The sequence below is a fragment of the Cryptomeria japonica genome, chromosome 9 (genome assembly GCF_030272615.1).
Source record: "Cryptomeria japonica chromosome 9, Sugi_1.0, whole genome shotgun sequence".
Taxonomy (NCBI): Eukaryota; Viridiplantae; Streptophyta; class Pinopsida; order Cupressales; family Cupressaceae; genus Cryptomeria; species Cryptomeria japonica.
In genome coordinates, this window is record NC_081413.1 from 112,342,239 (window position 1) to 112,355,087 (window position 12,849).

Sequence of the window (12,849 nt, forward strand, 5' to 3'; positions counted from 1 at the left end):
ATGGAATTGAACAAGAAGCTCGAAGAGTTGGTGAGGTTAGAACAACCTCGTCAGGAAGAACAACCTAGTAATAAATTTCCTAGAGCTAAGGAACAACCTGATCATTGAGTTAGAATTGAAGGGGAGCTAGCTAAAGACTTGAAAAGGATAGTCCCACCTAAGTTCGATGGTAAGACCATTGGTGATGGTGTTGAAGCTTAGGTAATTGACATGGATAAGTATTTTGAACTTCATAACATGATAAATGAAACTAAAGCAGTATGGGTTGTTTATCAGAACTGGTTTATAACTCTAGGGCCTATGAGTCCACTTCATGAATGAAACCATGTTGCTATCTAATACATATTACAAGGTGAATTAATGACAACAACCCAGAAGAAGGAGGGTGGTTGAGTAAGGAAGAAATATTTCCCTCCTACTTTGGAATGAATTCATGATATTCAAGATGAGAATGATATGGTCAAGGAAGGCAATTGTCTATTTCTAGGATGAAATAAGAAAGGAAACAACTTCTAAAAAAAAGAAAAGCTAATGAAGCTGAGTAGGGTAAGGGAAATCTCACCTACCCCATTCCTTTGGGAGACAAGAATAGTTGGACTACCCTATTAAAGAGATAGACAAAGAATATCTATATGAGTGTCTCTCTATAGAGTTAACCATATTTAGTTTAGATGAATCAAAAGGATATACCCCATTGACTCCATGAGAAGAGATATAAATTTGGGTGATATTATTTATGAACAATTGATAAATAAAGTCACTTTTGTGAAATTGACATGGTGTCACGATAGGCGGAGAAAGACTATCTCCTAGAGTTAGCATACTTAATGGACACATACATTGGATAATATTTTATTGAGTAAGAGTTGAGCACTTATATAGTAAACCTGTAATTGAGACTATTCATATAAAAAATGATGGTTTTCATTAGAACCTAGATGCTTGGGATTCTTGATTTATTAGACTGGTAATTATTCTAACTTATCTCTTGCAAAAAATATTATTCTATATCTATAGTGTACGAGGTAGGTACTATATGGATATGAATTATGGTTGATATGATGAAATCTTCATAGGACTTTTGTATCTAGTCCTCATCTTCAACACATGAAATTGTTGGTACTATGTTTGATATTCTCTAGCACACTTTGGAAAACATACCCCAAGGTGTTGTAACACCCCCTCATATGTGACTACTCCTAGTCACTCGATACATTTGACATGTATTCAGTTTGATGCTTTATTTGGTTTATTTATAAATTATTTGATCATTGATTTTTGGATTAGCTTTGACTTCTTAACTTGATTATATATATATATATATATTTTTTTTTTTTTTTTTCTAAGTGGACGAGTCACCAATTTTCTATTTTTTGGCCCTTGGTCACACTTGACTTAATGTTTCATTATACGCATTTTATAATTTATTGTTGAAATTGATCACTTTTTCTCTTAACCTTTATGGTGGCTGATCTAATGTTTAAAATTTTTATTGTCTTGCATATTGCATTCCTTCCTTATCATGTTCATATTGAACCCCTGATAGTATGTCCAAGAGAGTAAAAAGCGGAGAGTGTACCAAACATAGGTGTTGTGTTAGTTAGGGCAATAATACTATGTATATGTGTAATTTTTAGTTTGAGTAATTTCAATTAATGGAATAAGAGAATAGGCCTTGCAAAGGTATATATTTAGTAGATAGACAAATTTGAATTAGTTCATCAATTTTATGTGATCTTACTTCCTTGGTTTTACCTTCGAGATCATGTGACCATGTAAGATGTCTTTTGTTAAAAGTTGGTTTTGGAGTCTTGAACATCCAAGAATATATGGTCTTTGGCATAAAGACACATTTGAGATAATTAAGTATAAGGTTGCACTAGTAGTTTTATAACATATGTTATGATGTTAAGAATTTTTTGTCATTATGGTTACCTTGTTATTTGTTGATTAAAAGTATACCTAGTAGTTTGGAAATCTTAATGGATTGATAGAAGTCAGAGGTATGAAGCAGATTTAGTTGGTTGAAATATTTGGAAATAAAAATGAAGGCAAATGATGTGTTCTCGTAGATCAAGGAAATTTTTATCTACCTTGGTTACTATAAGGTCAAACTTGAGATAGCAATAGTTGCGGAATCACTTGGAAGTGAAACATTATCTAAGGGTTAAGCAAGTTTTGGAAGTAGATATTATGGATCATAGATTTGATAGATTTGAGATAAGGACTTGAGGGTAATTAAGAACGTCAATGAAGGATGTACTCACTTAGAGGTAGAAACTTGAGGAAGTTAATATTAAACCTTATTTAGAACATTTGGAAATACCTAGTTAATCTAGAGATTGTTGATAAAGATGTGATGAAACTAAGAACTTTGGAAAAGGTAGTTGAGTATGTGGCATAATGTTTAGTGAGTGAAAATTGAGCATGATCGTCTAATAGGACTTTTGTATCAAAACCATAAACCTAAGTATAGGTGTTAGGAAATCAATATGAAATTTATTCAAGAATTGCTTTTCAGTAAGAACAAGAATGATATCATAGTTGGTCATTGTCAACATATTGATAGAGATTGTGCATTTCATACTTGGACATATTTAAAGATCAATCATTGAATCTTGTGAAGAAATTTATTCATTCAACTTATCGATTGCATGGAGTTCCAAAATTTTTTTAAAAAAAATCATAATATCAAATAGGAATGTCTAGATGACATTTTGGTCTTGGACAATATTGAATACATATTTGGGAACTAGATTGAATTTTAGTCGGTATGAAATCTTTAGATAGATGACTGAACATAAAAGAGTTAATCAGGTAGTGGAGGATTCCTTTGGGTGTATTGCATGGATTAGAAATACAAGTGGGATAAGTATTTGCCTTTGGATTGAGTTTACATACAACAAATATTTTCATGCATCTTTAAGGAATGACACCCATTAAGATGATCTATGATGGAAATGACAAACATTTGTCAGTTGGGATAGAATAAAGAGAGGATTATCATTAGTTCAGAGATGCTTAAGGAAATGGATGAGAAAATAAAATTGATAAATGTTACTCTTTTGAGGGAGAAGCCTCATAAGAGCTCTATTTTATTGAGGAAATAATTGAAGTTGGTACCAAGATATGTGGGACCCTTTGATGTGTTGAAGGTTATGAATCCAGTTGCTTATGGCTACAGGATCCAGGAATGGTGCTAGTGGAGAACATCCAAATTCTTGATCAGTGTAGTGTTCAACTACATAGCAGAGATTTCACTCAGTATTAGGTCTAGTGATACCGATATTTTGATGATAGTGCTACTTGGGAGGATGATGTGATGATTGACTATCATATTCCTCTTTCGATTTCTTAGAGTAGTATTTTCTTGATGCACGGGATACTTTGATACTTTGATTTTTGATTTACATGTTGTAAATTTGGATAGTATGGGTGGTACTATTTTTGTTATATTTTATTTGAGACCACAATGTATGGTCAATGTTTATGATGTTGAGAAAGTATGTGCTTATTGATAGAATAATAAGACATCGGGATGATGTTTCTTTTAAGAGGGGAAGGATGTCACGAACCCTATTTATCCATAATTATTTAATTAGGAAAATAATGTTTACTTTTCACAAATGAAATAAACTCGAAATGGAAATGGAAAATTTTAGAGGAATTAGATGATAATGTGAAAAAAATTCAAATGCAAAGAAATGATTTATATTATTGAATGATCGGTATTATTTTTATTATTGGGGATTGTCATTGCTAATGAGCAATTGAGTGCGAGTGAATGCAGGAATAGGTGAACATAGATAAAGGTGAGAACAAGGTTCAGGTAGAGTTGTCTTAGCTCATGGGCTTCACTAGAATAGATGGAATCTCACACACCACTTTAGAATACTTATGCGTGCATTTGATATATAATTGGAGTTTATTATAGAATTAGACTTGAATTACATTAGTGATTGTGAAATATTATGCTTTATTGTTAAAAGAGATGTATTTTGTTTAATGATTAAAAAAATAAATAAATAACCATATGAGTTTATGTTCTTTTGTGCAGATATGTGTAATTTAGTGAACTATATATTTATTTGCTTGCTCACTTATAGATGTACTTATAATTATACGTAGTATACATATATATATATATGATAATAACTAGTGATTTAATTAAATGGCATATTAACCGAATGGTGGCGGATTATAAGTATTATGTTATAGGCAAGGTGGCGGTTTATTTAATGCAAAATAAATGTTGAATGGGGGAGGTTGTTAGTAATATCAACCACTCCCTATATTTATAGGAAGGGGTCAGTATTACCACCGACCACTCCTGCTCCCCTTTTTCCTTTCCATATCGACCACGTTGCAGAATTTTTTTTCCTTTAACCACGTCGACCAAGCCATGGATAATGCAATACGTGGTGAAAGTTGTGGGTTACCAACCCACATAAACCCACTGATATCAATATCTTTGAACGACATGTGCAGTGTGGTGTCACAAAAGAAGTTTATGAATAACTTTGCATGGTGAACACATAAGTGTTCGAACCCAATCAGGACTATTATGTTATAATGAAATAATGTGTGGTGTCATGTAGATACCAATAAATCAGTCCACCTCTATGAGAGAATTGGCTCGATTATAGGAATTAATATAAATTTTAATCAATATAAATATATTGTTGATTTTGGAGAAAAACACAGTGAGAAATATGCAGAGAATATAGATGAAAGAATAGAGAATAGAGATGATAGAACACATAATGGACATGAAAAGAACACAGCAAAAGGACACACATACAACAAAGGATTAGAGAATGAAATATAGAACAAGAAAGCGTTGGATATTTAGGAGTATTACGACCAGTTGTAAGAGATTGGTGATGATCATCTCAGGTTTAGCGTCAAATTTCAGAGGTAGGCTCTTAAACAAGCATTAGTTTGTTTTATTATTAGAGAATAGAAGGGAGAGAAGATGGTATTGTGAAAAAGAGAGAAATTTGCAGAATATAGAAAAGATAAGAACTAAGAATAGAGAATGGAAATATAGAGTAGTAAGTAGAGAAGAGAGAGCTCATGAGATAGAATAGTGTGGAGGAGAAAAGCATTGGAATCTGGATGTATTGCAGATAGTTTTGGGAGAAGTTATCAATGATCATAACAAACTTGGATCGTATTTCAGAGGTAGGCTCTATTCTAACAAGTTTTGTTGTAGAGATATAAAAGATAAAAGAATGTTCTATTTTATTCAGATTTATACAATAATCAATGAAGGAATTAGAATCATGATATTCAATTTCCTGATATGAAACCATTTTAAATTGTTTTAAAATACGTTCATGTAAATAAAGATGCAATAATGAAATATTTTCCTAAAGTGTTGATAAACATAGTGTAACTCATAGAAATTAGATCACAAAATCCTCTAGAAATAGATTAAGGGGATAGAGAGATTTTGTTCATTATAAACTTTGAATTTAAACCACAAAGAAGATGAAAGAATAGGATAATGAATTATTAAATATTGAAGCTTATTTTAATTTCGTGAAGAAAAGAGTTACACTCCCGAACTTGATCCTTGCATTAGAAGTTAAAATGATTATTGGGTATCTCATTTGAAAAGCCATATAGGTATGCGCATTATGAATTTTCATCATGTTAAATGTTGTTATGGAAAATTAGTAAAATTAGTTAGTTGAATTCATAAATCATGAAAAACCACATATTAGTATCAAACTAAATATGTTATTTGAGAAAAGAGGTAGACAAACCAAAACACATGGAAAGATAGAGAACTTAGGTGAAATAAACGTGGAAATTCTAAACCATAAGAAATAGAAAGCAATTTAATGATTACACTATTTAAATTCTATGATAAATGAATAAAAGAATGTGTACTCATTTTTTATTCAATTTTTATGTAAAGATACATACATGTGTTACACCTTCATATATTTAATTCTTGTCTTGATTTACTTGAAAGATTGTTTTCTTTTCAGATTTAATTGTTGTCCGTGAGAGATTGCTTTCTTGACAGATATAATTAGTTTCAAACAAAAGATTGTTTTCTTCTATATCTATTTAACAAAAGATTGTCTTCTTTAATAATGTATTTTTTTTATCATACGAAAAATAGGAAGCTAGAATTGAGAAAAAAAGATTCTCTTTTATGTATTCATTATGATGAACATTAGGAAAGGTAGATATGTTTGTATTATGGGGAAATTCACCTTAATGACTGGTATTTGAATGAAAATTTCCTTTTACCTTCACTGCTTTGTCATTAAAGATTGTCTTTGTATCTTTGGTTCACTATTTTGCATTGATTCTTCTTCTATGCATAAACTAGGTTGCTTTCTCCTTATTCATGTACTGTGAAAATCATGAAGGTTAATAATGACTACAACCCCTTGTTAAATAGTGACTTCTTTGGTTTGGCTTTTGGTGCTAACATTCTATGTGAAAGCTCTTTGTCATGACATTAGAGTGGATTGATAGTGAAGCTCTTTGTGCATTGTTATGAATGTAGTTTTCTTGTATACAATGTATCAGAGGGTTGACTGTTCTCAGTAGACTTTGACTATCATGACACTTGATATCATATCTATGATCTATATTTATCTCTTTGACTTCATTACTTATATAGAGGACTACTATCTTTGTGTCTGCAACTCCTTAATGAAGAACTTGACATTGCCTTTGTCATTATACATGATCTTAAAACTTTAATGGCACTGCTCATTACCCTTTGTAGCTGACACTTTCGTGATGGCTCTTGACTATTCTAAGCCCTGATATGGGACTGCATATAATGAAATTATTTGTTTCTTCTAGTGATAGTGTTGACTATTTTTTGTTCCTTTCATGATAGATAATGGGGAGTGCATCCTTACTCTACTTGGACAATCAATGTTCTTGTGAACATTGTATTTGATCATCTTATCTTTGCTCTTAATCTTGGTCCTTATACACTTTTTGGTTGTGCTAAAACCATAGGGCTTCTTTATTACTCTCTCAGGGATGTTTGTGATACCTTTTAACCTTCATGGCTGCACTGTCCTATGGGCACTGTTACTGTATTTTCACCTTTGTCCTAGACCTGTGTTTTATTGTTAATGGTTGGGTTTGCACTTTTGCTTCGTGATTAAGGTCTACCCTTAACTTTAGACTGTTGATTGTTTCTTGATATTGTCAATACATTGTCTTGAGATGAGCTGCTATTATTATTTTGAGACCCTATTAGGTTTGTCTGGCCTTTCAATACATCAATATAGTTCCATTGGACACAGGCACATCATTCATGACAATGATCCTAAAAGTTTCACTGTTATGGATGATGGGTCTCTGTTCTATAAAACTATATTGGCATATTAGCATGCTGGTCTCAATCCTTGTGGGAGCCTCATTTAATCCCACATATTTTATGATGAATCAGTAATGCACTATATGTATGTATCTCAACAATGAACAAACATGCTAGATAAAACATGATATTTGTTGTTATCTCATGGCATTCCTGATTCCTTGCTTTTGAATCTATTATATTGATAGCTATAGGCATATATTTTGGTATTTTATATGCAGATGAACTATATTCCCATTGGGTTTGGACCTGAAAGTATGATGATCCTCATTGCTCTAACTCAAAATGTAAATTATTTTGCAGGTACTCTTGGAATGGGAAAGAAAGAAGTTGGAGTGGATGGGAAGCTGAAAGTTTCAAAACTCCTTCAAATGTGGGCTCATCATTCTAATAAATGATGGGTCATCCTATTTCTATGTTCATTCCTCTCTTTTTTTGTATAGTTTGTTTTCATATTTATATGAAAATATATGTTTATAGCTTAGTCAACTATTCCCATGGCTTGTGTGGGATACCTTACACATTTTTTGTAATGGAAAATTTATTTCAATGCAAACTTTTGTTGTTATTTCCTTGAAATACATTCATATATGAAATAAAATTTGAATTTTAAACCATGATGTGCAAAATGAAGAACTTGTGGAAAACAAATTGTGTACCTTTCTTCAAATGCAATATGTAAGGCCTATAACAGACCACCAAATTTAGTTGTAACAAAATTTAGGTAACAATACCAAAGAGAGATCTTAGCAAGAGTTACAAGAAGTTTCTCAGTAATGTCATGTTGTTGGGGATTGAGAAATGGGCTTAGGAGTAGATGGAATAATAGGTTGAGAGAGTGGAAGAGAAGTTGGAATATTAATGTTTTGTTTATTTTTATGAGTGTTGTAGGTGTGGGCTATTGTTTTATAATAAGGAGCCTTACACCCCTTAGAAGTGATAGATTGAGGAAAATTTAAGAAGGAATACTATTGGTGGCTTGAAAAACTTTTGAGATGCAACAAAGACAAAAACTACATCAATAGGTTCATTAAAACTTATAGAAATATTTAGTTGAATGAATATGCTTAACATCTATCCTTGAAGGTTTTGATGTGAGAGAAGATTAAACATTCACTAATTCATCATCTCTAGGAGAGATTGCATTGGAATGAAGAGACAATGGAGTAAATTTAAGAAAAGTATCAATAATCTCATCCTCTTGCAATAAAATATCCTCTAAAATAAGATGTAATAAAAGCATATACTAACATAGGAACACGTAAGTCACCATCGTATCAGGCCCATTTATGGGCCTAGGTAGGATGATCTATCTCTATGGGATGAAAACTCACATTTCAATTGTAAATGGAAACCACTGAAAGAAGGATGGATCAAGGCTAATTTTGATGGAGCGTCAAAAGGTAATCTAGGAGATTCTGGTGCAAGGGTGGTGTTTCAGGATTGGAAGGGAAACATTATTGCATGAGGTGCGAAAAGTATAGAGAAGGGAATGAAAAATGAACCTAAGGTGCAAGAAACACTCATGATAGTTGAATGGGGATTAAAACTTGGCTTCAAAAAATTGCATTTAGAAGGTGATTCATTGATTATAGTAAATGTAGTAATCAACGGGAAATATAGGCTTGGCTTTTAAATATGTTCAGAAAATTAAATGTGACAAATTGTTTTAGTGACTTCAAAGTCACTCATGTGCTTAGAACTAGGAACAATGTGGTGGATGTGTTGTCCAAATGGGCCACATTGTTTGGAGAGGTCCAGGAATAACAATTGGAGGATCTTCGCAGTTTGTTGAATGATGACGTGGTGGATGTCAATATTTCTAGGGAAACCCCAAGAATGTTGGAAGGATGAAGTGATGGATGGTAGACAAGTTAAATGGAATGATTTAGAGGTGGAATTAATGCCGAACTATGTGGACAAAGTGAAGGATAAAGCTCAGACAATGCATTTGCAGCAGTGCATTGATGATCTTGGTTTATGACGGCAGAGTAGGACGTTGGTGTTGGGTGTGATGTTAGGAGTATTGATTTTTATATTTACATTTAGTGGCTCTACATATTATTTCTATCATCTCAAATTTTTTTGAAAGTGAGTTGCAGTGAGTGGGGGATAAGATAGCAGAGATGGTGATACTGTAGAAGTGGGAATATGGAAACAAGCTTCACCTTCAAAATGGAGAAGAAATTACTACCTTTTGTGGGAAAGGTGTCAAATAGACGACTACATGGCATGTTTCTTTTCACGGATGAAAGACTATTTCATGTGATAAAACTAATGTTGGAGGAGGATATTGCATTTATAAGCCATAGATATAGGACTCACATGGATATTTACTCTCTAATAGTTGCTTGGGGCTTAGAATTTGGGGATATTGTTGATAAGGTAAAGAGGGTTTTGCATGAGTTAATAGAAGAAGAATATTTGGGAGGTATGGATTCAATTTTTGAATGGGCTACTCTGGGAGTGGGATTTGACATTTCTGAAGGGATGGTGGAGCTTGTGAATCTTTTTCCTTTTGTTTGTTGGCAAGAGGACGAGTTGAAGGCAAGGTGCAGAGCTTTGGCAAGACGAGGTTGGGAGACGTTCAATACATTTGCATAATTAATGTGAGTTGAAGAGGTCGTCATAGTAGTGCATGAAGTGGCAAGGGTGGAGATAGGTCGGGAGTTGAGACCAAGAGTACACATAGAGGAGGTGATGAAAATCTTGTCCAAGTTCAAAGATGATCCTAAGAAAAGTAGTTAAGCGCTTAGTTTAATGTAGCCTATTTTTTGTGTGGTAGTTATAAGGCAATGAAATGGTTTTTAATATAGCTTGTATATTGATAAATGCTCACTAAACTATATTTTTTTGCACTCTTTCATTTTGGAGTGACTTCAGTGGGGGGTATAAGGGTTTTTATTAGACTTAGATCTAGTGGTAGTATGCTATTTAGCTGGAAAGATTGGTGTTTTTTTGTGAATGTACTCTTTTTTGATGAATCTTAATAATAAAAAACTATATTACCGACCAAAAAAAAACTAATTCACCATCATATACTTGAAATGGACCATCATTAGCACTTTGAATAAAATTAGAAATTGTATTTAATTAAAGAATAAAAAAAAATATAAAGCTACACTTAAGAAGATTATAAGCTAAACAAAAAGATTGATGGTGTTGGGTTTAGCACAAAGTGGTTTTCACATTGGGTTCACCAAAATGTAATGGAGGAAATGTAACTCTACAAAAGGAAAACCATGTTCCTTTGAGAGCCAATTTCATTACATACATTCAAATATCTTGAACTAGATAAATTAGAAAAATTATCTCATTACAAATTAATAAAAATAAATTTTCTAAATATAAAAATGGGAAATATAGAGGATAGAGTGTGTTTAGCTAGAATCTGAGCATCTCAACCAAGAAAAACAACATGACACATGGACATCTGAGTAGGGTGCTACATTCTTGTATGGATCACAAACAAAAAGATGCATAAAAAGCATGAAAAATGTCTCATCTAAAAATAGTTAGTATCGGATTAGTAATCATTATAAACCAAAACCATTCATAACAAGATATCAAGAAAGATTTAAATAAAAGCATAATGGGAATCAAACAACATAAACAAAATACACTCATGAATCTCTCATTGCCATATATCTTTCTTGTCCTCCTCATCTCCATGAACTTTGCTAGCTCCAAAGTTGACCAATGAAGAGTGGGAGAGAGAGATGGGGTGAATGTGGAATTATCTCAACTAGGATAACAACATGGATGAGACGATGTGGATATGATGGAAAAAATGGGCATTATGATTGTGCTATGATAAGTGCAAAAAGGTCCAACATGATGATGTATAAAATGTGGATGATTTGATAAGAGGGAAGCGTTCAATTTATAGATTTTGGGGCTTGTCCATGAATGGTCAAGATCAAAAGTTGATCAATGGCTCAGATGGAAGGAAAGAGAAAGGTGTGCTCACACATGTGTGAGCACATCTTGGGAAGATCAATTGTCATAGGGAAAAGAGAAAAGTATGCTCACACATGTGTGAGAAAACTTTGGGAAGACCACTTGTCCTAAGGGAAAGGGGAAGGTGTGACCACACATGTGTGAGCAACCTTGGGAAGTTTATGAAGTTGACAAATGGAATCACTTGTGACAAAGGTGTAAGGGCTAGCAAAGGGGGTTTATGGCATATGGGCCAAAAGAGGAAACTGTAGAGTGGTTCCATGGAGAGGAGAAATTCCCACACATCTGTAAGCACCCTTTTGTCAAAGATGATGTGTCAATGGGTGAGGTGACATGAGTAGGTGAGTAGTATTTTTAAATTAGAATAAGTACTAATAAGGATTAGGATTTGGGTTAATTAGTTTGATGGGGGATTAAGATGTGGGTTTGTAGGAATCACTAAATCAGCCTAATTAATTACAAATTAATTTAGCTAATTTTCGATTAGGAATAAAGTTGGAATATTCCTTAAAGGTTAGCTTGATTTATTAAAATAAATCAAACTTTAGGATAAATGAGACATGTATAATTAATTAATAAATTAATTATATATGTAGGATGGGAAAATCAATTAAATGTAATTTATTAATTTAGGGGAAGAATGGGATAATATGATTAATTAAATTAATCAAGGGATAAAACAAAAATTAATTAAATATTAATTTAATCAATTTATTGTGTCTACAAAAATATAACTCAATGTTCTAGCTAACCTGGATGTGATTGAATGCCTTTAAGAAACCAACACACAAATAACAAAAATGATATTTAGGTTTGTTTGGGCACTTTCCTTTGTCAAGTCCCTTCTTTGGTGTATTCACCTCCACATTAATTAGATAGATAGATTGATAAAATGTAAATAGACATAGTGGTAAATAGGCAAATGATGTGACAAATACTAATATGCTCAAAGGCACAAGACAAATAGATATTACTAGAAAGGCTTGAGGAAGCTAAGAGAGCTATAAAATATTTTGTGAGAGACTGCTATAGCAAACTATAGGGAGTTGTGTGTGGGCAAGAGAGCAAGAGAGACTTATGATAGTCAAGACAAATACTAGAGAATATCCACAAGTGTTTGTGTGTAGTGAAAAGATAGATTCAAAAGTGAGAAGAGGGGGGAAAGAAAGGCTTTTTGAGCTGTTATAGAATATTATGAGCCATTTCCACTAACTTGGCAAGATGACAAGTGGAAAAACATCAAAGATGCTTTTTAAATGTATTGTCATCGATTTCAATTAGCCTGAATTGTGGGACAACCCCTATGAAACTTGTTTGTTTCATATACCATGTCCTCCAAGCTCAGTCGACTTGTAACCTCGTAAGTCATGTTAGTTCACGTCTTCACTTTGCATCTTTTTAGTTTTTGAATTAGTTTGGAAAAACTCCTCAAATTACACTTCAGATTTTAAAACTCGAAGTGCAATAGTTATGAATGTTTTTGCACTTCGAGTTTTAAAACCTGAAGTGCAGTTAAAATTTGCAAT